The following is a 26836-nucleotide window of genomic DNA, read 5'->3' on the forward strand; positions in this document are numbered from 1 at the left end:
ATGGAAGGGAATAATTTGTTCCCTTTGTGAGAGGTGGGAGCTGGAAGAGCTTCATAAGGTTGCCAGAATGCTTGGGAATTTGTCAACTGACTTAATAATGATGGTTCAAGGTGGAAGACAGTTCCCTGCATCTAATCCTGGCGGTTGGTTTTAAGGGCCACAACAGCCACTGCCCAGGTCACTACTGCTTCCAAGTTGGCCCATCTGGGTGCCAGGAATGCAGCCCAAATGCCTGCTGGTACCTGCTTAAGTGATGACTGGTAACCAGGCAACCCTGTCAGCACATTGTTTCATTGAAATCATATTTGTGAGTCTGTGAATATGAAAACAACTTTACATAATCACAGCTTTAATCTTGTACAGTATACTTTACATTTAAATGAAATAAGTGTATTTTCAAGCTTATGGCTATATAGAATAGTGTAGCAACCCCTAATTATGTGTTAGCTTCTCTTCCTGCTCTTGTCCCTTAACTACAGGCATCCCTAGAGGCTGCTTTCTGTATTCTCTCCTCCAGGGAATTAATCTATTTTCTAGGCTTGAATGACTGTAAAATTCCTATAAAATGAGGCTTAAAACTGCAAGCAAAGCATTGCTTTAAAATGTATTGTATAATACCTTCTTTGTCTGCTCTTGGGGGTGTTTGTCAGGGAAAGCACAGCAGGCAGCAGGATACTGTTGTAGGGGCTCTGGTACCAGGCAATTAGGATGATTCTAAATTGCTCCATTTCCGAGTTATGTGGCCTTGGGCAAGTTACTTGACCTCCTTAAGCCTACATTCCTGATCTATAAAAGAGCAAAAATAATAGTATCCTAGTCATAGAACTATTGGGTGGATTAACGAAATCATGCAAAAGCACTTAGTGACTGGTTTGTTAGAAATAACCAGTAAGTGCTACTGTTAATTTACATATTTACTTACTTTGTTTATTTTTGTTAGAGACAGGGTCTCTCTCTTTTGCTCAGGCTGGAGTGCAGGGGCACAATCATGGCTCACTGCAACCTTGAACTCCTAGGCTCAAGCGATTCTCTCTCCTCAGCCTTTCTAGTAGCTGGGACTTCAGGTGCATGTCACCCTGTCTGGCACTAATTTTTCTATTTTTTTTTTCATAGAGGTGGGGTCTCACTATGTTGCCCGGGCTGGTCTCAAACTCCTGGCCTCAAGTGATCCTCCTGCCATGGCCTCCCAAAGTGCTGGAATTATAGGTGTGAGTCACCATGCCCAGCCAGTGCTACTTGTGATGATTATTATTACTCTCATGGTTAGCAGGATGAACAAATTTGGGTGACAGTGATTTGAAACCTATGAAGCACTATAAAAATGTGAAATATTATCACTTATGGATACTGCTGAGGAGTGAGATCCAAAGAGCATGGTATTAAGAGCAGTGAACAGGAAGTCAGGAAAGCCAGATCCTCATGCTACTTCTGTCACCAATCAGCAGTGTGACCTTGGGCCAGTCTCTCCCCTAACCTCGGGTTTTTTTACTTGTAAATGAGGTGGTTTGATTAGATTATCTTGAAGACCCTTTCCAGCTCCAAAATTCTATGATTCCATGACCTTTGGAGCAAATAACTTATGTAGAAATCTTATACATTTCCTGGAATAGAGTAGGTCAATATACATTATATATTAATGGCCAAAGTACATTTCTGAAGTTGATAAAAGTTAACCCCAATTGCAACAATCAGAAAGAGCATTCCTAGGGGAATGCAGTGAAAAAGCAAACTACTCCTACCCACCTCAGGAATTTTGAAGGACATGATTGTGGCAGAAGAGAATTTATATCTAAAATGGCAATACTGAAGTCATAAAGAAGATGAGATTATGTTCAGCATCTGTATACTTAGCTAAAGAAGTGGGTGCAATAACCCTTAAGATTGTCTGGATTTGGGCTTTGGATAGTTATGTTGTGGCTGGCAGCTCTTCACACCTTCCTACCATTTACTGAGCACCTGCCATGTTCCAGGAGTGGTGGTAGGCTCTGAGGCTACTGAGACAGTCTCTATTCTCAAGGGACTGACAATCTATTGGGTAAAGCATTTTAACTGTGGAGGATACTTTTGCATTTTCTGAATAGTCCTGCATGATGCTTACATTGTTTATATATTGTTTGTCTATTATTCTGTGAAAACATAGCTGTTTGTGTATTCAGCTTTGGCTTGCTTCCCCACCCTCAGCCCTCCACCAGCTTCTGGATGTTAAATATTATCTCTTCGTGTGAGCTGTACCAGAAGGAAGAGTCATCTGTTACTCTTTTACTTCCTTAATGAGCCCTCAAGCTGGTTTGCAGGGCAGCTATCTATACTTTCTTTCTTTTTTTTTCCAGAGGACAGATTGGTTCAGATATAGCTGCTTGGTCTTATTCTCTCCCAGGACTCAAATTTTACTCTTCTTGTCCCCTTTCCATCTTACCCTCAAATAAAATAAAATAATCAGAAACAATCACCAAAACTAGATAGTAGGGTGTGGTGGCAGCACTTTGATGGATAGACCAAATATTTCTTTTGCTACTATAGCAACTACTATTAAATGCCTTGTCACACATCTTTGATTCTCTTTGGAAATGTGAAGGTTATTTTGCATATGTGCTTAAAATCACCTCAATTACCGAAAATACTTTCATCTCCCTCCAAGATTCTTCTTAATGGGGCTTTTACTATTTTCTTCAGATATTGTTATAAATGCAGAATGCAGTCTTGACCCTTTTCTCCAAACTATTTGATTTCTCTAAATATTCTCATCCCAAATATTTTCATATTATCTGAGAATGAGGATATTATGAAAATCATAATTGAAAAATTTTCCATAAAAACACTTAATTAAAAATAAAAAGTTTGATTCTTAAAGATATTTTTTGTTATCTAGAAAATTGATAACAGATAACTCAATGTTTATTGAACAATTCATTAGATAAACCAGTATTAAATGGCTGTGTCAGGTATTGTGCAAAGTACTGAAAACATAAAGGAGATTAAGAAATGATTGCTACTTTCAAGGAGCTCAATTAAGAGCCGCTTGCTTTATACCTTGTTGCTCACTGCTTTTTTTTTTTTTTCTTAGACCAGGTCTCACTCTGTTATCTAGGCTGGAGTGCAGTGGGGCAATTCCGGCTTACTGCAATCTCCACCTCCCGGGTTCAAGCGATTCTCATGCCTCAGCTTCTCAAGTAGCCAGGACTACAGGTGTGTACTACCACGGTTGGCTAAGTTTTTGTATTTTTGGTAGAGACAGGGTCTCATTATTGTCACGCACGTCCGTGTGAAGAGGCCACCAAACAGGCTTTGTGTGAGCAACAAGGCTGCTTATTTCACCTGGGTGCAGGTGGGCTGAGTCTGAAAAGAGAGTCAGCAAAGGGTCGTGGGATTATCATTAGTTCTTATAGGTTTTGGGATAGGCAGTGGAGTTAGGAGCAATGTTTTGCGGGCAGGGAGTGGATCTCACAAAGTGCATTCTCAACGGTGGGGAGAATTACAAAGAGCATTCTTAAGATGTGGGGGAGATTACAAAGAATCTTCTTAAGGGTTGGGGAGATTACAAAGTACATTGATCAGTTAGGGTGAGGCAGAAACAAATCACAACGGTGGAATGTCATCAGTTAAGAGTATTTTCACTTCTTTTGTAGATCTTCAGTTGCTTCAGGCCATCTGGATGTATACGTGCAGGTCACAGGGGATATGATGACTTAGCTTGGGCTCAGAGGCCTGACATTCCTGTCTTCTTATGTTAATAAGAAAAGCAAAACAAAATAGTGGTTAAGTGTCGGAGTGGTGAAAAATTTTGGGGGTGGCATGGAGAGATAATGGGCGATGTTTCTCAGGGCTGCTTCGAGCGGGATTAGGGGCGGTGTGGGAACCTAGAGTGGGAGAGATTAAGTTGAAGGAAGATTTTGTGTTCAGGGGTGATATTGTGGGGTTGTTATAAGGAGCATTTGTCATAAAGAATGATTGGTGATGGCCTGGATACAGTTTTGGATGAATTGAGAAACTAAACAGAAGTTACAAGGTCCAAATAAAAGAAGGAGAAAAATAGGTATTAAAGGACTAAGAATTGGGAAGACCCAGGACATCCAATTAGAGAGTGCCCAAGGGGGTTCAGTGTAATTACTTGCTTGGTTGGTGAGTTTTTGGGAAAAGACCATTAGTCCGTTTTACCTTTCCTGAAGATTGAGGACGGTCAGGGGTATGAAGGTTCCACTGAATACCAAGAGCCTGAGAAATTGCTTGGGTATTTGACTAGTAAAGGCCGGTCTGTTATTGGACTGTATAGAGGTGAGAAAGCCAAACTAAGGAATTATGTCTGACAAAAGGGAAGAAATGACCGCGGTGGCCTTCTCAGACCCTGTGGGAAAGGCCTCTATCCATCCAGTGAAAGTGTCTACCCAGACCAAGAGGTATTTTGGTTTCCTGACATGGGCATGTGAGTAAAGTCAATTTGCCAGTCCTGGGGGCGGTAAATCCCTGAGCTTGATATGTAGGGAAGGGAGGGGGCCTGAACGGTCCCTGAGGAGTAGTAGAATAGCAGATGGAACACTGAGAAGTGATTTCCTTAAGGATAGATTTCCATGATGGAAAGGAAATGAGAGGTTCTAAGAGGTGGGCTAATGGCTTGTAACCTACATGGAAGAGGTTATGAAATGATGATAGAATAGAATGGGCCTGTGAGGCAAGAAGGAGATATTTTCCTTGGTCTAAGAACCATTTGCCTTGTGTGGGAAGAGATTGATAGGTGGAAGTTTCAGTGGGAGAGTAGGTGGGAGTGACCAGATGAGAAGGAGAAAAACTGCCGTGAGGGATAGAAGTTGGAATGCTAGTTGCTTCTTTAGCTATCTTATCAGCATAAGCACTGCCCCTAGTGATGGGATCTGATGCCTTTTGGTGGCCCTTGCAGTGTATGACTCCAGCTTTCTTTGGAAGTAAAGCGGCCTTAAGAAGAGTTTTTATTAAAGAGGCATTAATGATGGAGGACCCTTGCATAGTAAGGAAACCTCTTTCAGCCCATATAACAGCATGGTGGTGCAGGATATGGAAGGCATATTTAGAGTCAGTATAAATATTGATGCATAATTCCTTTGCAAGAGTGAGGGCTCGAGTTAAGGCAACGAGTTCGGCTTGCTGAGAGGTACTGGAGGGGGGCAGAGTGGTAGCCTCAATGATAGATGTGGAAGATACTATAGCATAGCTTGCCTTTGCTGGTGAGTGGCGATTAGGCCTGGTGGAACTACCATCGATAAACCAGGTGTGATCAGGGTGAGGAACAGGAAAGAAGGAAATAAGGGGAAGTGGAGTGAATGTCAGGTGGATCAGAGAGATACAGTCACGGGGGTCAGGTGTGGTATCAGGAATAATGTGGGGGCCAGCCTAAAACAGTAAGGTCAAGTTGTTTGGACAGAAAGGCTACAGGGTGTGGTCCCAGCTCTTGTGTAAGAATTTTGACTGCACAGCCCTGTACTTCGGCTGTGTGTAATGAAAAGGGTTGGGATGAGTTAGGGAGAGCTAGTGTGGGAGCAGCTTCTAGGGTTGTTTTTAAGGAATGGAAAGAGGAGTGGGGAAAGGATCTAGGATCTATGGAGTCAGCTAGGTTTGCTTTTTGAGTTTATATAATGGTTTAGTCAGGATGGTAAAACTAGGTATCCCAAGGCGGAAGTACCTAACCATGCATAGGAAGGAAAGGAGTTGTTTTGTAGAAGGGGTTGGGTTTGGGAGATTAGCCGGACACAATCAGCAGGGAGAGCACGTGTGTTTTCATGAAGAATTATGCCGAGATAGGTAATGCATAAGGAAGAAATTTGGGCTGGACTGAAGTAATGGGAGCTGTCTGTGAAGCCTTGTGGCAGTACAGCCCAGGTAATTTGCTGAGCCTAATGGGTGTCAGGGTCAGTTCAAGTGAAAGTGAAGAGAGGCTGGGATGAAGGGTGCAAAGGAATAGTAAAGACAGCATGTTTGAGATCCAGAACAGAATAATGGATTGTAGAGGGAGGTATTGAGGATAGGAGAGTATATGGCTTTGGCACCACAGGTTGGATAGGCAAGACAATTTGGTTGATAAGGCGCAAATCCTGAACTAACCTGTAAGGCTTGTCTGGTTTTTGGACAAGTAAAATGGGGGAATTGTGAGGAGAGTTTATAGGCTTTAAAAGGCCATGCTGTAACAGGCGACTGATAACAGGCTTTAATCCTTTTAAAGCATGCTGTGGGATGGGATATTGGCATTGAGTGGGGTAAGGGTGATTAGGTTTCAATGGGATGGTAAGGGGTGCATAATCGGTTGCCAAGGAGGGAGTAGAGGTGTCCTATACTAGTGGATTAAGGTGGGGAGATACAAGGGGAGGATGTGAAGGAGGCGTTGAACTGGGGAAAAGGGCGTCAATGAGGTGTGGCTGTAGCTTAGGAATAGTTAGGGAAGCAGATAATTTAGTTAAAATGTCTCAGCCTAATCAGGGAGCTGGGCAGGTGGGGATAACTAAAAAGGAGCACATAAAAGAATATTGTCCAAGTTAGCATCAGAGTTGGGGAGTTTTAAGGGGTCTAGAAGCCTGGCCATCAATACCCACAACAGTTATGGAGGCAAAGGAAACAGGCCCTTGAAAAGAAGGTAATATGGAGTGCGTAGCCTCCATATTGACTAAGAAGGGACGGACTTACCCTCCACTGTGAGAGTTACCTGAAGCTCGGCGTCCGTGATGGTCTAGGGGGCTTCCGAGGCGATCGGGCAGCATCAGTCTTCAGCTGCTAAGTCGAAAGACTTGGGAAGGAGTCAGTCAGACAGCCTTGAGCCAGAGTACCAGGGGCTCTGGGAGTGGCTGCCGGCAAGTTGGACAGTCCGATTTCCAGTGGGGTCTTGCACAGATGGGACATGGCATAGGAGGAATCCCGGGCTGCAGGCATTCCTTGGCCCAGTGGCCAGATTTCTGGAACTTGAAGCAAGATCCTGGGGCAGGTGGTCCTGGAGGAATGGCTGGCCACTGCGTTTCTGGCATTTGGAGTTCTTGTGTGCTGGAGATGTGGCTGAGGTTTGTCTCACAGTGGAGGCAAGGAATTGCAACTCAGAAATACGTTGCTACTTGGCTGCCTCTACTCTATTATTGTACACCTTGAAGGTGAGGTTAATTAGGTCCCGTTGTGGAGTTTGAGGGCCAGAATCTAATTTTTGGAGCTTTTTCTAATGTTGGCAGCGGATTGGGTAATAAAATGCATATTGAGAATAAGACGGCCTTCTGGCCCTTCTGGGTATATGGCAGTAAACTGTCTAAGGGTTGTTGCCAAACAGGCCAGGAACTGGGTTGAGTTTTTATATTTGATGAAAAACAGCCTAAACCCTGATGTGGGAGAGGTCGGATAAAGAAAAAGGAGCATTAATCTTGGCTATGCCTTCAGCTCCAGCCACCTCTTTAAGAGGAAATTGTTGGGCAGGTGGGGGAGGGCTAGTCGAGGAATGAAACTATAAGCTGGACCGGGTGTGAGGAGGGGAGGTGATAAAAGGATTATAGGATTGGGGAGCGGAGGCTGAGGAAGAATTGGGACCTGGCTCTGCCTGGTAAGGAGCAGCCTGGGGAGGAGGGGAGAGGTTAGATGGGTCTGTAGAAAATGAGCATTCAAAGGACTCAGAGCTTGGGGTGGAGACTGAAGGAACAGACAGGAGAGAAAGAAGAAAGATTTGGGATGAGTCCCATTGGGAGCAGAGACTAAGGAGGGACCAATGTATAAAACAATGCCTGGAGGTCAGGCACATCAGACCCATTTGCCCATTTTTCGACAAAAATCATCCAGGTCTTGTAAAATGGAGAAATCAAAAGTGTCATTTTCTAGCTATTTAGAACCATTATCGAGTTTGTATTGGGGCCAAGTGGTGTTGCAGAAGAAAATAAGATGCTTAGGTTTTAGGTCAGGTGAGAGTTGAAGAGGTTTTAAGTTTTTGAGAAGAGAGGCTAAGGGAGAAGATGGGGGAATGGAGGGTGGAAGGTTGCCCATAGTAAAGGAGGTAAGTTTAAAGAGAAAGGTAGAGACATGGAGAAGGTGGTAGGTGAGCAGCCCTGGGCTGCAATGTGGGTGAGCAGCCAAAGCAGGTGTCCCTGCAATTGACTTGCCACTAAGGGGATGTGGGTGAATGACCGAGGCAGGCATCCCCTCGGTGATCAGACACCAATGGAGTGTGAGTGAATAATCAGGCAGGCGTCCCCGCAGTGATTAAACACCAAGGGAAGACTGTCTTCCCGAGTCCGTGACTGGTGCCGGAGTCCACAGATAAAATGTGTCTCCTTTGTCTCTACTAGAGAGGAAAAAAACTGGAGTTGGAAGGACAAGGAGATTGAAGGGTAGCGAGAGAGGGAGATTGAAGGGTAGCAAGAGAGGCTGGAGAAGAGAGTGAAAAGACCGCTTACCAGATTTGAAGTTCATGAGATGTTTCTTGGGCTGGTTGGTCTGAGGACCCGAGGTTGCAGGTGGATCTCCTCACAGAGTGAGGGCGAGGACAGGGGACTGGTCTCCCAAAGGAGTCCTCCTGTCCCGGGTTTCAGCACCAAATGTCATGCACGTCCATGTGAGGAGACCACCAAACAGGCTTTGCGTGAGCAACGAGGCTGTTTATTTCACCTGGGTGCAGGCGGGCTGAGTCCGAAAAGAGAGTCAGCAAACGGTGGTGGATTATCATTAGTTCTTATAGGTTTTGAGATAGGCGGTGGAGTTAGGAGCAATGTTTTGCGGGCAGGGGGTGGATCTCACCAAGTACATTCTCAAGGGTGGGGAGAATTACAAAGATCCTTCTTAAGGGTGGGGGAGATTACAAAGTACACTGATCAGTTAGGGTGGGGCAGAAACAAATCACAATAGTGGAATGTCATTAGTTAAGGCTATTTTCACTTCTTTTGTGGATCGCCAGTTGCTTCAGGCCATCCGGATGTATACGTGCAGGTCACAGGGGATATGGTGGCTTAGCTTGGGCTCAGAGGCCTGACAATTATCTTGCCCAGGCTGTGAGCTACTGGCCTCAAGCGATCCACCTCCCTCAGCCTTTCAAAATGCTGAGATTACAGGTGTGAGCCACTGCGCCCAGTTGCTCACTGTTATTTGGCAACCAGAATGTTCACTTTGATGATAACATTAGTATTTCTCCATTATTCCCGGTTTGATTTTATATGCCTAATGATTAACAGTTCACAAAGTGCTTTCTTGCCTCTTTGGAAACACAAGTTTTTTCATCTTCTCAGCTTCTAGTCATTGTTCTAGTCTTCCTCTTGTGTGAGAAGGGGGAGAGGACTAAAATGACTTCTCAAATTCCTTGTGAGTGCTATTAAAATAACACTAAGCTCTATTGTATATCCAAGGTGAGGACCTTGCTCTCGGACTCCTTTTCCCCAGAGCCTTTAGGCTATAATCTCAGAAGTTCATTCCTACTTCATTTTTGCTCTCCATTTTCCCTTTATTCCATTCCTGATCATGCCTTCCAGGTCATGCTGTATCTGGGAATTCTGTTTCTGTCAAAAAATAGACGGAATTTAGCAACTTAGGGATTATTCTGCCCAATATGTTCACTTTACAGAGGAGTTCACTGAGGCAGAGAGCCAACAAGTGTCAATGTTAAACCCACAAATAAGTGGGAGAGCCGGGCTTGAACCTGAGACTACTCTTCTGCCAGATGGCTTTTAAAGACATCAAGCTGTCTTTAAAAGCTACCTGTCAAATGAAATATTCTCTCCAACATAATGTGTGCTTCTCTTATATAGCTAGCCTATAAATATTTGGTTACTGTTGCAATAGAGATCTACCCAATTTTATAATATTTCACAGATTATATTGTATATTTTCAATTCTTCCAGAGTGTGCTCATTCACCTAGTGTGAATGGTCTGTGTTGGTCTTCGAATCAACAATCATTTATTGAGCATCTACTATGTGCCAAGCATAATACTGGCATTGGGGACATGAGAACCAATGCCCTTCCACTCTCCCCGTGGTGGGTTTTGGTCTGATTTTAACTGGAAGTATTATTTGGATTTGTGTAGGCTCATTCAACATTGGATCATTAATGGTAACTCTTTAGATTTAGTGTAAATGGTCCTGTAAATATGAGAAAATTAGTAACAAGAATTGAACTCTAACAAGGTGTTCAAATGCTGACTTTAAAGCCTTTACCTAGGCGGGTGTGGTGGCTCACACTTGTAATCCTAGCACTTTGGAAGGCTGAGGCGGGCAGGGTGCTTGCGGCCAGGAGTTCGAGACCAGCCTGGGCAAAATGGTGAAACCCTGTCTCTAAAAAAATACAAAAATTAGCCCAATATGGTGGCGCACAACTACAGTACCAGCTACATGGGAGGCTGAGGAGGGAGGATGGTTTGACCTGGAGTGGCGGAGGTTGCAGTGAGCCGAAATAGTGCCACTACACTCCAGCCTGGATGACAGAGCAGGACCCTGTCTCAAAAATAAGTAAATACATAAATAAAGCCTTTACCTGTGCATTTAGGATTTTTTGCACTACAGAGGACCCAAGAAACTTTATCTATGTATCATCTATCTATCTATCTATCTATCTATCTATCTATCATCTATCTAATCTATAGAGAAGGTCTCACTCTGTCACTCAGGGTGGTGCGATCATAGCTCACCGCAGCCTCCAACTCCTGCGCTCAAGCGACCCTCCCGCCTCAGCCTCCCAAGTAGCTGAGACCACAGACACTGGCCACCACCCGCCTTGGCCTCCCAAAGTGCTGGGATTACAGGCGTGAACCACCCAGCCAAGAACCACTATTTAAATATCGCCAAGTGTGGTTTAAAAAGTCTCCCAATTTTGAGGGGCGCAAGGGTTGAAAAACTATTGGGTACTATGTTCAGCACCGAAGTGACGAGATGATTCGTACCCTGAACCTTAGCATCACGCAATATACCCAGGTCACATCTGCACATGTAGCCCCTAAATCTAAAATAAAAGTTGAAACTATAAAAAAAAAAGTCCCCCAAATTTGTTACAAAAATGCCAATCTCGGGTAGTCTAATTCCGTTTCCTGGTGTTTTCCTTTATTCTTTCTTTCTTCCAGCCGGCTCCACCTCCAGAGAGGCCCAACAGGGGGCTCGCGCGGTCGTTTGGGCTCCGCGGCCGGCCGTAGAAGCCGGGTGCACTGGGCCGGAGCTGCCCCGCCAGGGTTGGGTCGTGGCTGCCGGGGCGCATCGCCAGGAGGCCTCGCAGGCCGCCCTTCCGCTCTCCCGGGGTTGGGCGGCGCTGTCCGGCTCTTCCTGCCGCGCTCTGGCCACTCCCCCTCCCCCCTCGCTCGGCCTGGCCTTGGCGGCGGTGCTCTGCAGGCAGTGCCTCCCTCGGGCGTGGGTCTGCAGGTGCAACCCCGACTCCTCCCTGAGCCCCGCAAGGCAGTCCCGGGGTGCCCCCGGCGGGGCTGTCCGACTGACCCTACCCTTGTTCTGTGTTGCAGGAGAGCCGGACAGAGCAGCGGCCGGCACTACCACGCCGCGATTTGCGCAGAGCTGAAGAAGCCCCTGACCATTGAAGAGGTGGCCCCCGCCCCGTCAGGCCTCACGAGGTAGGGGGCTGGCTTATCCCCTTCTACACTCTCCTTCTCCCCGTCACCACACACTCCCCGCAGGCTTCCTTCTTGAATCAAGTTCCCAGTTCCCAAGTGAGGGGGCGACCGAGAGTCTGGAGGGCAACTTCGTCCTGAGCTAGCTAGGGGGTTGAAGCCCTTTCCAAGGTCTAAAGTGCTAAAGGAAGATTGTTCCCCCAAAACACGCCTATAGGCATCTTTTTCAATGCTCAGAGCTGTTGCCTTAGAAACAGAGAATTCTGATTTGCACACGACTTCGTATGTGCAAGTTATTGGTTTAACACAGGTACATGGACCTCGTCCTTTGCTTCCTTCCACCTCAGTGCCGGAATCGAATTATTCGGCCTCTGCCTCCCTGAAACCAGCCCGGTAACCCCCGTGTTTCCATGTGAACATACGCCTCTGGTATATTGCAGAGATTTGGGATGGGGTTCGTTTAGGGATGTGGGCAGCTGGTCCACTGAAATGTGGACATCACTTTGGCCCTGCCTATTGGACCACTCTGGTAACACTGTCATCTGGTGTGGAGATGAGAACCTCAGACGGCGTGAAGCAGGCAGTGGGCCTCAGTGTTGGAGACCGCCAGGGAGAGGGAGAAAGGCAGCTATAGCCCTGAAGTGTTACCAGCGTGGAGCCTGTTAACTAACATGGCTAACACGGATTATTTGAATGAGCACATGATGGCAGCCGATCTACTTCCTGGGATTCACATGCTGAACGACATTCACCCTCAAATCTTCCTTAAATCTAGGTGGAGTGGCTGGAGAACACATGTGTGCCCTATGTGTGCTTGTCAATAACTGATGTGTCCTGCACAGAATGTGTCCAGGCTGAGGGCTGGGCTCCTTTGTTCTGTTATTTGTCCTAGACATTGCATTGTAAGGAATTAGCCCATGAGAACTGTGACTATGTTTGTTTTACTCACTTCTAAATCCCTTAAGTCTAAAATGGTTCCTGGCATGTGGCAGAGGCTTAAAAAATTGTTGAATGAATAAATTTTGTAGATAAAAATGTCTTCTCATCAATATGGCCACCTCCGTACAAACAAATCAATATCATCCCTTTGGTGTCTCAGCTTTCATTTCTTCCAGTAATTCCAACCCCTGTTGGGATGTGTTGGTTTAAGACAGTGGTTGTCTAGCACAGCGGTCCGCAACCTTTTTGGCACCAGGGACCAGTTCTGTGGAAGACAGTTTTTCCATGGACTGTTGGGGTTGGAGGGGATGGTTTTGGAATGAAACTGTTCCACCTCAGATCCTCAGGTATTAGATTCTCATAAGGAGTGCGCAACCTAGATCCCTTGCCTGTGTAGTTCACAATAGGGTTCGCACTTCTATGAGAATCTGATGCCGCCACTGATCTGACAGGAGGCAGAGCTGGGCAGTATGCTTGCTTTGTCTGCTCACCTCTTGCTGTGCAGCTGGATTCCTGAGAGCCTACCGGTCTGTGGCCCCGTGATTGGGAACCCCTGGTCTTGGGGCTTGTTAAAACAGAATGCTAGGTTTTGTCTTCAGAGTTTCTGATTTAGTAGGTCTGGGATGGGGCTTGATAATTTGAATTTCATTTTTTTTTTGAGATAGGGTCTCACTCTGTCACTCAGGGTGGAGTGCAGTGGCATGATCATGGCTCACTGCAACCTTGACCTCCCAGGCTCAAGCAGTTCTCCCACCCCAGTCTCCCAAGTAGCTGAGACCACTGGCACATGCCACCATTCCTGGCTAATTTTTTAATTTTTATTTTTATGGAGATGGTTGCCCAGGCTAGTCTCGAACTCCTGGGCTCAAGTGATTCTCCTGCTTTGGCCTCCTGAAGTGCTGGGATTACAGGCATGAGCCATTGTGCCTGGCCTGTGCCAGGTGATACTGATGCTGGTGGTCTGGGGCCACATTTTGAGAACCGTGGGCTTACAAGGCCTGGAGAAATTGCTGGCTACACTGCTGTAGGTCTGCCTCAGCTATGGCACTATCACAAAACGTAGAGGCTGGGGATCTGGGACTAGGGTAAAGGATTGCAGATTCCCCAAACAGCTGATCATTTTACCCTTCTGTTTAAAACTCATTAATGACTTCCCATTGTTCCTAGTATGAAAATTAAGATCCTCAGTAAGGAGGCCAGATGCGGTGGCTCATGCCTGTAATCCCAGCACTTTGGGAGGCTGAGGCAGGCGGATCACAAGGTCAGGAGTTCGAGACCAGCCTGGCTAATATGGTGAAACCCCGTCTCTACTAAAAATACAAAAAAAATTAGCTGGGCGTGGTGGTGCATGCCTCTAATCCCAGCTATTTGGGAGGCTGAGGCAGGAGAATTGCTTGAACCGGGGAGGCAGAGGTTGCAGTGAGCCGAGATCATGCCACTGCACTCCATCCTGGGCAACAGTGCAATAGTCCGTTTCAAAAAAAAAAAAAAAAAAAAATCCTCAGTAAGGCTTCAAAGTCTCTTGTGTCCCCACTGTAGTGTCTTTGTACATGCCATTGCTTTTGTCTGTGCCAAGCCTTTTGCCTCCTATTTTGAAGAGTTAACTCTTAGTTGTTAGTTCAAAGTGTTGCTTACTTAGGAACGCTTTTCCTGACTTCCCTAAGTGGTCAAATCCTTCCATTATGTGCTTTCATAGCACCATATATTTTTGTCATTAATGCTTGGTACTGGAGTTATAACTTAATATATGTATTTTCATTATTATCTGGTTAATATCTGTTTTCCCTCCTATACTTTAGCTTCATGAAGGCAGAGACCTTACCCATGAGTGTGTGCCGGCTCTTACTTTAGTACCTGGCATGTCGTTGTCATTCGGTAACTATTTTGGTATGATTGAATGAACATTGTCTCCATGGATGTGTACTGTTCTGCTTTGCTGCTCTATTTCTTTTGTAGGTCAGAGTTGATGTCCATTTCTGTGGAGTTAACTTTGGTGATATTGTGATCTGCCGTGGTCAATATCAGGAAAGGCCCCATCTTCCCTTCACACCTGGTGAGTATGGGGAGACCAAGTGACTGCTTCAGGAAAAAAAGATACAGGGAGTTTTCAGAATCATGCCCTTGGTCTCAGGTGTTTGCCTGCCATCAGTGATGGTTCAGTTAGATGTGTCCATCTCACTGTGTATTGGGATCACTAGATTGTGAGCCCCATGAGGGCAAAGTCTATGCCTGTCTTGATCAACATTATATTCCCCCAGCTTAGCATTGTACATGGCTCTTAGTAGGTGCTCAATAAATACTCTAAAAATGAAGAAATGAACAAATGAATTTTTACCACAATTATCATTGGTCCTAGTGATTCATTCCCTTTCCTTGCTGGATATTGCCCCAATTTTGTTTCTTCACTGAAGGATCACAGACATCTGTTTGCAGCTAAAACTTTCAGCCTCACAGACACATTCCCAATAAAACCTAATGCCAGGCCGGGCATGGTGACTCATGCCTGTAATCCTAGCACTCTGCGAGGCTGAGGGGGGCGGATTGCCTGAGCCCAGGAGTTCAAGACCAGCCTGGGCAACAATGGTGAAACCCTGTCTCTATCAAAATACAAAAATTAGCCAAGCGTGGCGGCGTGCGCCTGTAGTCCCAGCTACTCGGGAGGCTGAGGCAGGAGAATTGCTTGAACCTAGAAGGCGGAGGTTGCAGTGAGCCAAGATCATGCCACTGCACTCCAGCCTGGGCAGCAGAGTGAGACTCCGTCTCAAAAACAAAACAAACAAACAAACAAACATACAAAAAAACCTAATGCCAAAGGATCAGAGAGAAGAAGAGTGTGGATTTCTTAGCAGCCCTCTGTCTGATTTTTGTTCCCAATCTACTTCTAGATCCTGAACATGTGGACAAGTGACTGATTTTTGTTGTTGAAATTTATTTAAAGGGATATAAGTATAGCTTAGCATGTATATAGCACATGTACATTTTATATAGGTATATATTATGAAAGATAGAGTGATTGCAAATAGTTACCGTGTTTTGGTTTCAGGGTGTTTGATTGTATCTCGACAGTTAGAACCATTTCCTTCTGTTTATATTTGCTGAAATACTGGTTGGGGGGAAGATGTCATACTCAATTGAGTTATTCCCCTGGCAGCTCAAGTAGGAAGCATGATCATTAATTCAGAAATTTCAGAGGTGAAAGAGGAAAGGGCAGACAGCAACAGTTCATCAAGTTGAGCCAAGTACTGTCTGAATAAACACAGTTCATGTCCTTGAGGGCCCTATAGTACAGCAGAAGAGACTTGAAAACAGATAAACAAATAGGATGAACATTGTCATTGGGGTGCTATAGGAGGTCCCAGTGATTAGGGTCAAAAGTACCTGTGTACCTGTGATTCTCTGTGCTTTTGCACATTCTTGAAATTTTCATTTGTGTCATGGTAAGATTGGGACTGCTATAGCTTCCCAGGTTGTGATTGTGAAATCTTATGTTTACTTTCCTGTGCTTTGAGTCTAACACCTTACCTCTCTGCCTGCGTATGGAGAGGAGGAGGGGCACCTAAATCATCAGCTGTGAAAGCTGTTGGAATAGCCTGTTGATCAGTGTTTTCTCATCTCCATGGTGTTGTGTTTTACAGATAACTTAATCTTTAAACAGTATGTTTTTAGGAATGGAGTTTTCTGGGACAGTATTGGGGACAGGCACAGATGCCAGCACAGTTAAAGAGGTAAATTAGTTGAAGTGTAGGGAATCAATGTATATGTAGTTATGAAAAATCTGCTAACTTCATTTGTAGCCAAAGGGTCTTGCTTCTACTGGCTTTTGCCTGCAGACACCAAAGGGAAACCTAACTAGAAGGGTAAGAAACAAAATTCTTTCTGGGGAAAGGAAGTAATTGGAAGTTCCTGGCTGCATTAAACTTTTTATTATGAATAAAAGGCGGCACCTCAGTCTTTAACCAAAAGGACAGAGAATTTGAGCCTCTTGTGTAATTAAGACTGGGCTTCTAATTCAAATCAACCTTTCCCTTTCTCTATCTCATCGTCTCAAATGTGCTCCCTCAAATTGGCTTCACAACCTGGTGGTGGTATTGAGAGTTATTATTTTATTCACTAAACATTAACTGAATAATTAAGACCAACCTGCGTCTTATGGAGTCAGAGATGTGCATTTTTTTTTTCTTTTTTGATTAACTCAGGAAAAGGAATGCAAGGTCATACATTTGCACATATCCTTAATGGTATGTTTCCTTTAGGGAGATAGAGTTATTGGCATAAGAAACTTTGATTGTATGGCTGAAGAATGCATCACTGACCAGAAGGTATCTGTACCACTCAAGATTAATGGTTGAAGATGTTTTTTCTCCTTTGTTTTTCTTTAATTTCCACCTATCCCTCACTCCTGTCTTCCCCTCTCCCTCTTTTTCTTTGTATTTATTTGGTCATGTCTTGTTTCTCAGCTAAGCACTTCATTTTTTCAAATGTTAAACTCCTTCTCTTCATTAATGTGACAACACTTTGCACAGAGCTTTGTTTGCGTTGAGTGTTTTAATGAATAACAACATTTTGTTTTCTGAGTCCTTGAGCTGGCTGTTCATTTGGACTAGGTAGTTTTAGTAGAAAAACTGGTTTTGGGCATTGAGCTGGATGTAATGGGCTTCTCCCGGACACAAAGCTTATGAAAGAGATAGCCCTGGGAATGGAGCCAGCCAGGGTAGTCTAGCATGGTTGTGCAGGGTGTGAATGGTGCCCCCTGGTGGTGGACAGTACACAATTGTCCCCGCCAGCTTTACTGAGGTAAAACTGACATACCGGACCATTCACCCGTCACAGTACAGTGATCTGTGTTCCATTCTCTACCTGTTGGCCTCTTCCTGAGCCAGATGCTAGCCTTGGGGTTTTGAAGTCTGATGCATTCAAGTTCTGAAATCTGCTACAGCTTGCTTAGTTTTGACTTCCACTGGGCTTGGTTATGGGCAAGCGTTTCCCTTTGCAAATCAGTCATTGAATCAAATCCTAATATTTACCGAGCAGCCTTTATGACTAGGTACGTACACTCAATCCGTAAGTCGCTGTTATCTCTTTTTTAGGACCTATGGCAGATTCCAGAAAAGATCTTCCTATAAGAAGCTGCTGTCCTCCCTGTAACTTATGGCACTGCGATTTTTGCTGTTGAGCATCGGGCCCATACCCAGCCTGGGTAAGGACTGTGTAGATGACAGAAGGCTAGAAAGTACCCTTCTCTTGATATCGGAAGTGTCCAACAAGGCCGTGCCCCACCTCTTCCCTTCCCTTCCCTTCCTTTTGGCTGAGGAAAGGCCAAAGGGAGGTAGCCACTTGAGATTGGGGTTTTTTGACCGTGAGGACATCCCTCTGTCTGAGAGGAGATGATAGACTGTGAACTTGGCCATTGTGAATTGGAGAAATACCTCTCTCAAATGTGACTGCCCTGGAGATCTCATAAAAAATATTAAAGTGTAGATAGTTGGTTTATTTAAACCCATTTCACTCTGAGTTTATTAGAGGCCTATGGTGTTTTTTTTCTGTGAGGCCTTGTTGAGTGTGCCAGATGGGACATTTCAGAAGAAAAGGTGCTGAAGTTTGACTCTTTACCTGGAGCATACATACTGCTTCTTGATCTTTTCAGAGAGCTGAGGCTCAGAATTGCTTTAGAGAGGTGGGTTTAGTTGGGCAGTGGCCATTACATGCTCATCACCTTGTAACATTGGGCAGTATCTGATATGAGAAGGATTTTAAGATAGAATTTCTGAAGAATACATTGGAGTGGTAGCTCAAAGGAAGGATTGCCACTGACATGAGGGAGAGGCTACCTAGAGAGATTCAGGAATATTTTTCCTGGGAGGTCTTCAAAACTGAACCAAATTAGCACTAATCTAGAAGTCACATCTGCAAGCTTACAGGGTGGAGAACAGATATATATGAAGGTTTGAATGAAACGACCTCTAACATTCTTGCTTTAAAGTGTTCTGTTTCTAAAATATTTGTGAAATCATATTACTGATTGACTTTTGAAGGTTTCTGAAGTAGCATTCATCTTTCTTTGGCACAGAGAAGTTGTTTTAGTGACGGCAGCAGCTGGAGCCACGGGCCTTGCAGTGATGTGGCAGCAAATGTTCTTCAGGCCAAGGTATTTGCATGTTAGAGTCGCCATTTAAAAAAATCATAACTCCAGTTTTCAAACATATATTTATTCAAATAACATATTCATTCATTGATTAAAAATCATGTGCAAGGCACTGGGGATATAAAGTAACCCAGAGCAGGGTCTTGCCATCTATTCGCTTACAGACTAGGGAGGGGGCCTAGAAGCAAATCACTCATCCTTCCAGCTACTAGACCCTGGCAAGATCTGACCCACTTCATGCTTTCTGCACATGCTATTTTCTCTACCTGTAATTCTCAGAGCTGTCGTTCAGATTTAAACTCAAATGTCACTTTTTCAGAGAAGTATTCTCTGTCCCTCAGTCTAGGTGAGGCCCCTCTCCCTCCTCTGTATATATGATTTCATAGCACCCTCTACTTCTCTTTCATAATACATAGCTCAGAGTGTGGTTACTTGTGTCATTATCGGGTTATTGTCTCCCTCTTACTGGACTGTAATCCCTATAAAGGCAGTGACAGTGTCTCTTTGGTTCACTCCTGTAGTCCTGCACCTAGCATGGTACCCAGAACATAGTAGGCCCTCAAGAACTATTTCTTAAATGAATGAATGAATAAAATAATGAAAAAAGACTTAGGTCTCTTCAGAAGTATCTTTCTGAGGCTGTGAGTGTTGGAAAAGGAGGATTTCTTGGAGAAGGTGGACATTTAAGCTGACTTTTAAAGAATTGGTAGCAGTTGAATAGAGGAAGAAGGGACGTGAAGGCCATTTCAGTGGTGGGAGGACTTATTAGAAGATAGAGAACTAGGAACAAGCATGAGGCATTCAGAGAATTGCAAATAGTATCTCTGGAGCCAGGGACCTGGGGGGAAATGGTGGAAGGTGGCTCTAGAGAGGAGGGCAGAGATAAGATCACGAGGGGCCTTGTGTGGGGCTGAAGAATTTGAACATTTATTGGAAGCTATTGAGAGCAGTTGAGGATTTAAAATAGGGAAGTGACATGATATTTTTGCATTTGGAAATTTCACTCTGGTAGCCATGGGGATGAGGGATAGGGGAAAGGTCAAGGGTAGTCTGGAAGCAATAGGACAGGCTCTTGGGGCAATCTGAGCCAGGATTAGGATAGGCCACCTGAACCAAGGCAGTGGAAACAATGCATTGAGAGATACCGAAGTGGAAAAAAAATAGATAATTTGGTACCTGGAGAGCATCCTGCTCTAGTCTAAAGAACAAGGACTTTAAAGTTAGCCTGACGTAGGTTCAAATTCCAGCTCTGCCTCCAGCTTAATATCGTCAGTTTTCTCACTTGTAAAAGAATGCTCTCTCCATGGAGTTGTTGTGGGAATATTGAGATTACACGTGCAGTGCCTATTAGAGGGCGGGTCATGTCAGTAAGAATCTCTTTAAAAAGAATCCTGTTATTATTAGACATTGAGTGGGAAGGAGCAAACTAAGTTAACTCATGGAGTTGCCATCTTACTGGGATTGAGAACACAGGCAGGAATAGTGAGTTGGGTTTTGGCTGTGTTGAATGTGAGGTTCCTGTGGAGCATGCAGTTGGATAGCCAGAGGGCAGCTGGGTGTATAGGTTTGGAGATAATTGGATTGGTCTGGAATTCCTTTAGGGGACATCTCTCCTTTCTCCTATTAAGTTCCATTTGGGAAGGACATGTGAGTTCTGAAAGTAATCATAGATACCAGGAGGCTCCTCAAGTGATATGAACACATTTCATGTTAACAAGATGGGCTTTTAGCTCCTGTCTGGGGGAGAGACTATAACTGGTTTTATTGTCTAGAGCTATTGGTTATTTAACATTTCGAGGAAGATAAAATTGTACAAATTGTTTTAAATAGTTGTAAATTGTTATAAATAGTAGATGGAAAACCTCACTTTAATTAATATATTAAAATTAACCTAAGCTATATTTTCTTGAACAGCAATAATGATTTTAAACAAAGGCAAACCAAAATATAAATGTTACCATGCCACCTATGTGGAACAGGTCATTTTGATTACACCTTGAACCCACAGCATTTCATATTGCTTCCAAAGTGCCTCCGCGGCAATTATCTTACCCTCGATCCTCACAGAGCCCCTGGGATATGGGTGTGTAAGTGTTTATTATCCCTATTTCACGGATCAAGAAAGCGAGGCACCAAGAGAGCAGATGGTTCACTGCAGGTCCCATGGAGACCCAGTGAGAATCTTGGGATTCAATTCAGGTGCCTGACCCTAGAGTAGTGCCTGCCCACTGTGGCACTGTGTGCTAATAGCCCTCAGTGAACTGCAGCTATTTCAGGGTTCCACCAGGGAATATTTGAGGGAAGCATTCAGTTTCGAATAGTTATCAGAAACTTTGGAATCTTTTAAGGGCACCAGTGTTCTTGGAGTATTTCATTGCAAATTCACTTTGAGACTAAAGTGCTTGGGCTGGTGGGTGCTGCCCCATGGTGAGGCACGTCTAGGCAATGCTTGAGTGTTTGCAGCTTTTCTGGAGACTTCCAAACCCCAGACTTCCCCACAGTATGGCTCACCACCATCTGTGCCATCTGTGTCGGGCCTTAGGTATGGCTTTCTCCTAGGGTGATGGAGTGGAAAAGCATGGGCTTTGGAGTAACGCAGCAGTGGGCTTGAGTAATTGTTCTAACACCTGCAACCTGGATGACCCTGGTTGATTGCTTTACCTCTCTGAGTCTACGTCTTTGTCTGGAAACTGGGAGTAATTATATCTCCTCAGTAATGTTCTTATGAGGTTCAAATAGGATAAATGATTGCGTGGTGTAACAACGGCTTCAGTTTATCTAACACTTTGTTTTCCAAGTGCTTTGTATACAGTGTCCCATTTAATTCTTTTTCCTTTATTTCTCTTGAGCTTGTGCCTGCAGATAATTTTTTTTTTTTTAAACGGAGTCTTGCTGTGTTGCCCAGGCTGGAGTGCAGTGGTAAGATCTTGGCTCACTGCAACCTCTGCCTCCCAGGTTCAAGCAATTATTCTGCCTCAGCCTCCCGAGTAGCTGGGACTACAGACACACGCCACCATGCCCAGCTAATTTTTGTATTTTTAGTAGAGATGGGGTTTCACGATATTGGCCAGGCTGGCCTCGAACTCCTGACCTTGTGATCCGCCCACCTTAGCCTCCCAAAGTGCTGGGATTACAGGCGTGAGCCACTGCGCCCAGCCCCTGATTTTTTTTTTTTTTTTTTTTGAGATGGAGTCTTGCTCTGTCGCCCAGGCTGGAGTGCAGTGGTGCATCTTGGCTCACTGCAGCCTCCACTTCCCAGGTTCAAGCGATTCTCCTGCTTCAGCCTCCTGAGTAGATGGGACTATAGGTGTGTGCCACCATGCCCAGCTAATTTTTGTATTTTTAGTAGAGATGGGGGATTCACCATATTGGCCAGGCTGGTCTTGAACTCCCGACCTTGTGATCTGCCCACCTGGGCCTCCCAAAGTACTGGGATTACAGGCGTGAGCCACCACGCCTGGCCTCTGATAATTTTTTGAATGTCTTACTTTACTGATGAGGTAACTGAAACCTTGAGAAGCTGGCAGGCAGTATGGAGGTTAGATGCATGGACTCTGGAGATGAATTACCTGGGTTTGGACCCCAGTGCTGTCTCCCATTTGCTGTGCGACCTTCCTTGGGCAACAAGTTACTTAACTTCTTTTGCCTCAGTTTCTTCATCTATAAAACAAGGATAATAATACTGTATATTTCATTGGGCTATTACAATTAAATGAGTTATTCATGTATGTAAAATGTTTAGAATGTTAACTGGCAAATACTAACAAAATGTTGTTTTGTTACTAAGTATTTTGCCTAGGTTAACACAGCTAGTGAGTGGCAAAGCCAGAATTTGGACTAAGGTCTCTCTAACCTCAAGATCTTTCTATTGAATCATGTTTTACCCTCTAGGAACTCTTTCTTGATCCTCTAGATTTAGATTGGGTACCTCTTGTTTACATTTCTGGACCCCTGTTTATTTCCCCCATCACTCTGCTGTATCTTGCTTTCTTGGCTCTAAAGGATCCATCTTGTATCCTTAACTGCTTGATTCATAGTAGATGCTCAATAAATGGTGGCTTTCATTTGAATTTGAGAAGACTTTCTGAATGTCTCTTGAACCACCTTCTAGCTATCCTTGTTAGGGTTCCAGGATTCCTAGAAATGTGGACCTCATGGCTAGTAGGGCATGGAGGGGCCAGTGGGATGGTCTGTGTGTTGGGCCTGATGTGTGGGCTCAAGGCCAGTGCCAGGGCAGCAAGGTCACAATGATTTCCTCGAGTAGCACCCTTTGGCTGGAGATGGGGTAGGTGGGGTGCCCCTTTCTTGGGACATGTTCTGGATAATCAGATATCTTGTGTTCTTGATGCAGGTAATATAGCTGCTGCTGGAAGTGATGAGAAGTGCAAGCTGGCAATGCAGAGGGGTGCGCAGTCCAGTGTGAACTAGTCAGGGCAGCCTGAAGGATGCAGTGAGGAAGCTGGTGGACAAGGGTGGGGTGAATGTGTCCATCGACATGGTGGGAGGAGACATCTGCCTGGAGGCTCTCCACAGGTGCATGGGGTGGTCTGTCTAGAGTGGGCTACAGCTGAAACCTTTCCTGATCTCTGCTTTCCTTCTGGCCTTGCTTCTCTCTCATCTTTGCTGTTCACTTCTCCTGTAGGCATCAGCATCAACGAGAACAGCGAGTGGGTGGGTGAAAAGGAATAGAAGCAGAGAAAATCAGGAAATGCTTATATATAGCAAAAACAAAATACCCATCTGGAAAATATCCAAAAAATGACTGCAGACTCTCTTAGTTGGCAATGCCAAATGCTTTAGAACTTATTCATGTGTTAAATTCAGCTATGCCAGTTCTCACTAACTACTTTATATCCATGTCTGTGGGGAATTCTTGCAGAGGGCATCGTTCAGCTGTTAGAATTACTGGGGTCGCAGTTCCCCTTTTCCCAGTTCATTGTGGACCAAACTACAGGCTCTTCTGATCTTACTGCTTTCTGAAGCAGCCAGCAGCATAGATAATTCCTTGACTTGTTTTATTTAAAAAAATCACTGGAGATTTAGTAGGAGGGTTGTATCACACCAATTCTCATTCTGTTTTCAACCAAGGATTCTGGAGTACTCTGATAGCATTGGTTTCATTTCTCATGTCGTCCTGACAAGCATAATTTTGTAGTTTATCTCAGTTTCAGGTAGAAGCCACAGAAGCAGAGAGAGCAGCTTGCCCACAAAAGGGGTCCGGTTGGTTCTCTAGCCCCTGAGCTGAGTGGCAGGCAGTCTATATGTTTGCTCATCTCTGCACTGTGCCTGGTGCTGTGCTTAGAGGAGAAGCAAAGGAAGGAGTGTGTAGTCCAAGTGGAAAGCCAGGATAGACAGCCGGTAAAACTCTCCCATCTCTTGCCTTCCTTCTTGCCTTCTGGATAATTGTGTTTTAGAAATAGCTTCTCATTTCCCTTCTAAAGAAGAAAAGCAAAAAGCAAAAGCCAAACAAATATACACATATTTTATATCAAAGATGTTTGCAAAGTTGTTTCTGTAACTCATTGCTTAGCAATGGTACCGTAGGGGGATTTTCATACTGGGCTGCAGAATACTTATGAATTTTTATAGATTATTTAAAATTCTCTAAAGAGGCACATGTGTTAAAGGAATCCTAAAGTAAGTCTTTGTATAAAGCAAATGGTCCTTCCCTCATTGAAGTGTATGTCTTCTTATTCCTGCTTCCTAAGTTCATAATCTTCAAACTTAGTTGTTTCAGTACAACCTATGGAATGACATTGCCCAATTTTCTTCCACAAAGTAGTTGAGGTAGTTAAATAGATAGTCTTGATTCTTCTTTTTTTTTTTTCTGAGGTAGGGTCTCACTCTGTTGCACAGGCTGGAGCACAGTGGTGCAATCATGGCTCCATGGCTCCCTACAGCCTTGACCTCCTGGGCTCAAGCGGTCCTTCTGCCTCAGCCTCCTGAGTAGCTGGGTGTATTAGTCTGTTCTTACACTGCTAATAAAGACATACCTGAGACTGGGTAATTTATAAAGGAAAAAGGTTTAATTGACTCACTGTTCAGCATGGCTGGGGAGACCTCAGGAAACTCACAATCATGGTGGAAGGGGAAGCAAACACGTCCTTCTTCACATGGCAGCAGCAAGGAGAAGTGCTGGGGAAAGCCCCTTATAAAACCGTCTCAGATCTTTTGAGAACCTACTCATTATCACGAGAACAGCATGAGTGTAACTGCCCCTTGATTAAATTACCTCCCACTGGGTCCCTCCCACGACACGTGAGGATTATGGGAACTACAATTCAATATGAGATTTGGATGGGGTCACAGCCAAACCATATCACTAGGACTACAGGCATGTGCCACAATGCCTGGCTAAATTTTTTTTTTTTTTTTTTTTGAGATGGAGTCTCACTCTGTCACCCAGGCTTAAGTGCAGTGGCACTATCTCTGCTCACTGCAAGCTCCACCTCCCGAGTTCACGCCATTCTTCTGCCTCAGCCTCCCGAGTAGCTGAGACTACAGGCACCCGCCACCACACCCAACTGATTTTTTGTATTTTTAGTAGAGATGGGGTTTCATTGTGTTCTGGCTAATATTTTTATATTTTGTAGAGACAAGGTCTCACTATGTTGCCCAGGCTGGTCTTGACCTCTTGGGCTCAAGTGATCCTCTTGCCTTGGCCTCCGAAGGTGCTTGGATTATAGGTTTAAACCACTGCACCTGGCTCAACAGCCTGGATTCTAAAGTGGGCCCCCTTATAAAATTGTCTAGTTCCTTTGGTTCCCTAATACTTTGCTTATGGTATATATATATATATATATATGTATTTTTTTTTTTACTGAGAAGCCCAAAGTAATAAATGATGGTTCACTCCTGCCAGCTTGCAAGGTCAAGAGGAGTGCCCAGCTGTGGATTTAATATGTGTTGGTTTTTTTAATGTTGGTAAAATATACTATAACCTAATATTTATCATTTTAATGATTTGTAAGTGTACAAATCACTGGCATTAAATACAGTCATAACGTTGCATGATCATCCTCAACAAAAACTCTGTACTTGTTAAATATTAACTGCCTCTTTCCCCTTCCCCATCCCCTAGTAACCTCTGTCCTACTTTCTGTCTCTGTGAATGAATGTACATTGCTCTTTTTCTCATTTTACTTTTTTTATTGTGGTAAAAAACAGACAACATAAAGTTTACCATCTTAACCGTTTTCAAATGTTCAGTAGTGTTAATTATATTCACATTGTTATGTGACAGATCTCAAGAACTTTTTCATCTTGTAAACCTGAAACTCTATAGCGATTAAACAACAACTCTCCTTTCCTCCCTTTCCCTAGCCCTTGGTAACCACCATTCACTTTCTGTTTCTACGAATTTGACTACTTTAGATATCTCGTATAAGTGGAATCATACAGTATTTGTCTTTTTGTGTTTGGCTTATTTCACTTAGCATAATGTTCTCAAGGATCATCCATGTTATCGCATGTGACAAGATTTCCTTCCTTTTTAAGGCAGAATAGTATTTCATTATATGTATATATCACATTTTGTTTATCATTTGTCTGTTGATGGACACTTGGGTTGCTTCCACCTCTTGGCTATTGTGAATAGTGCTGCTGTGAATATGGCTGTGCAAATATCTCTTTGAGACCTTGCTTTCAATTCTTTTAGATATGTATCAGAAGTGGAATTGCTGAACCTATTTTTAATTTTTTAAGGAACCTTCATACTGTTTTCTATAGTAGTTGCACTATTTTATAATCCCACCAGCAGTGCACAGGGGCTTAAATTTCTTCACATCCTCGCCATTTGTCATTTGTTATTTTATGAGACTAGCCTTCCTAATGGATGTGAATGTATGTTGCTTTTTTATAATTTCTTTTTCTTCTTCTCTTTCTCCTCAGCCTGGCATGGGAGGGCAGGATTGTGGTGGTGGGATTTGCTGGAGGAAACATTGCATCTGTACCAGCCAACCTTCTGCTCCTGAAGAATATCTCTGCTGTGGGCCTGTACTGTGGTCAATACAAAGAAATGAACTTTCCCGTCTTCTCCAAGAGCCTGTCTTCAGTGCTTCAGTACTGCCAGCAAGGGTGCATCCAGCCATATGTCGGAATGGTTTTCAAGCTGGATGAGGTGAGACGCACTTAAGGGATGTGATGCAGATGAGGCCAGGAAATAATTTGTGCAAGCGACTGGGCAGTTTATCTCTGGATGCTATCAATCCTCTTTTTATAAAAGGAAAAGATGA

At 44.2% G+C, this 26836-nt stretch overlaps 1 long non-coding RNA gene across 2 annotated transcripts in view; it reads left to right on the forward strand.

The window, feature by feature from the left end:
• The first annotated feature begins 11210 nt into the window (after positions 1-11210).
• LOC100582225 overlaps positions 11211-26836 on the forward strand; it is a 32512-nt gene continuing 16886 nt past the window's right edge. The window contains exons 1-5 of one of the 2 annotated variants that reach the window (XR_004032598.1): positions 11211-11321; positions 11417-11524; positions 14417-14513; positions 16127-16185; positions 16714-16864. This is a non-coding gene — a long non-coding RNA (uncharacterized LOC100582225). Of the gene's footprint in view, positions 11322-11416; positions 11525-14416; positions 14514-16126; positions 16186-16713; positions 16865-26492; positions 26722-26836 lie in introns of those variants that run through there. The other variant, XR_004032599.1, reaches the window with a different exon arrangement.

The sequence above is a fragment of the Nomascus leucogenys genome, chromosome 12 (genome assembly GCF_006542625.1).
Source record: "Nomascus leucogenys isolate Asia chromosome 12, Asia_NLE_v1, whole genome shotgun sequence".
In the NCBI taxonomy this organism is placed as follows: Eukaryota; Metazoa; Chordata; class Mammalia; order Primates; family Hylobatidae; genus Nomascus; species Nomascus leucogenys.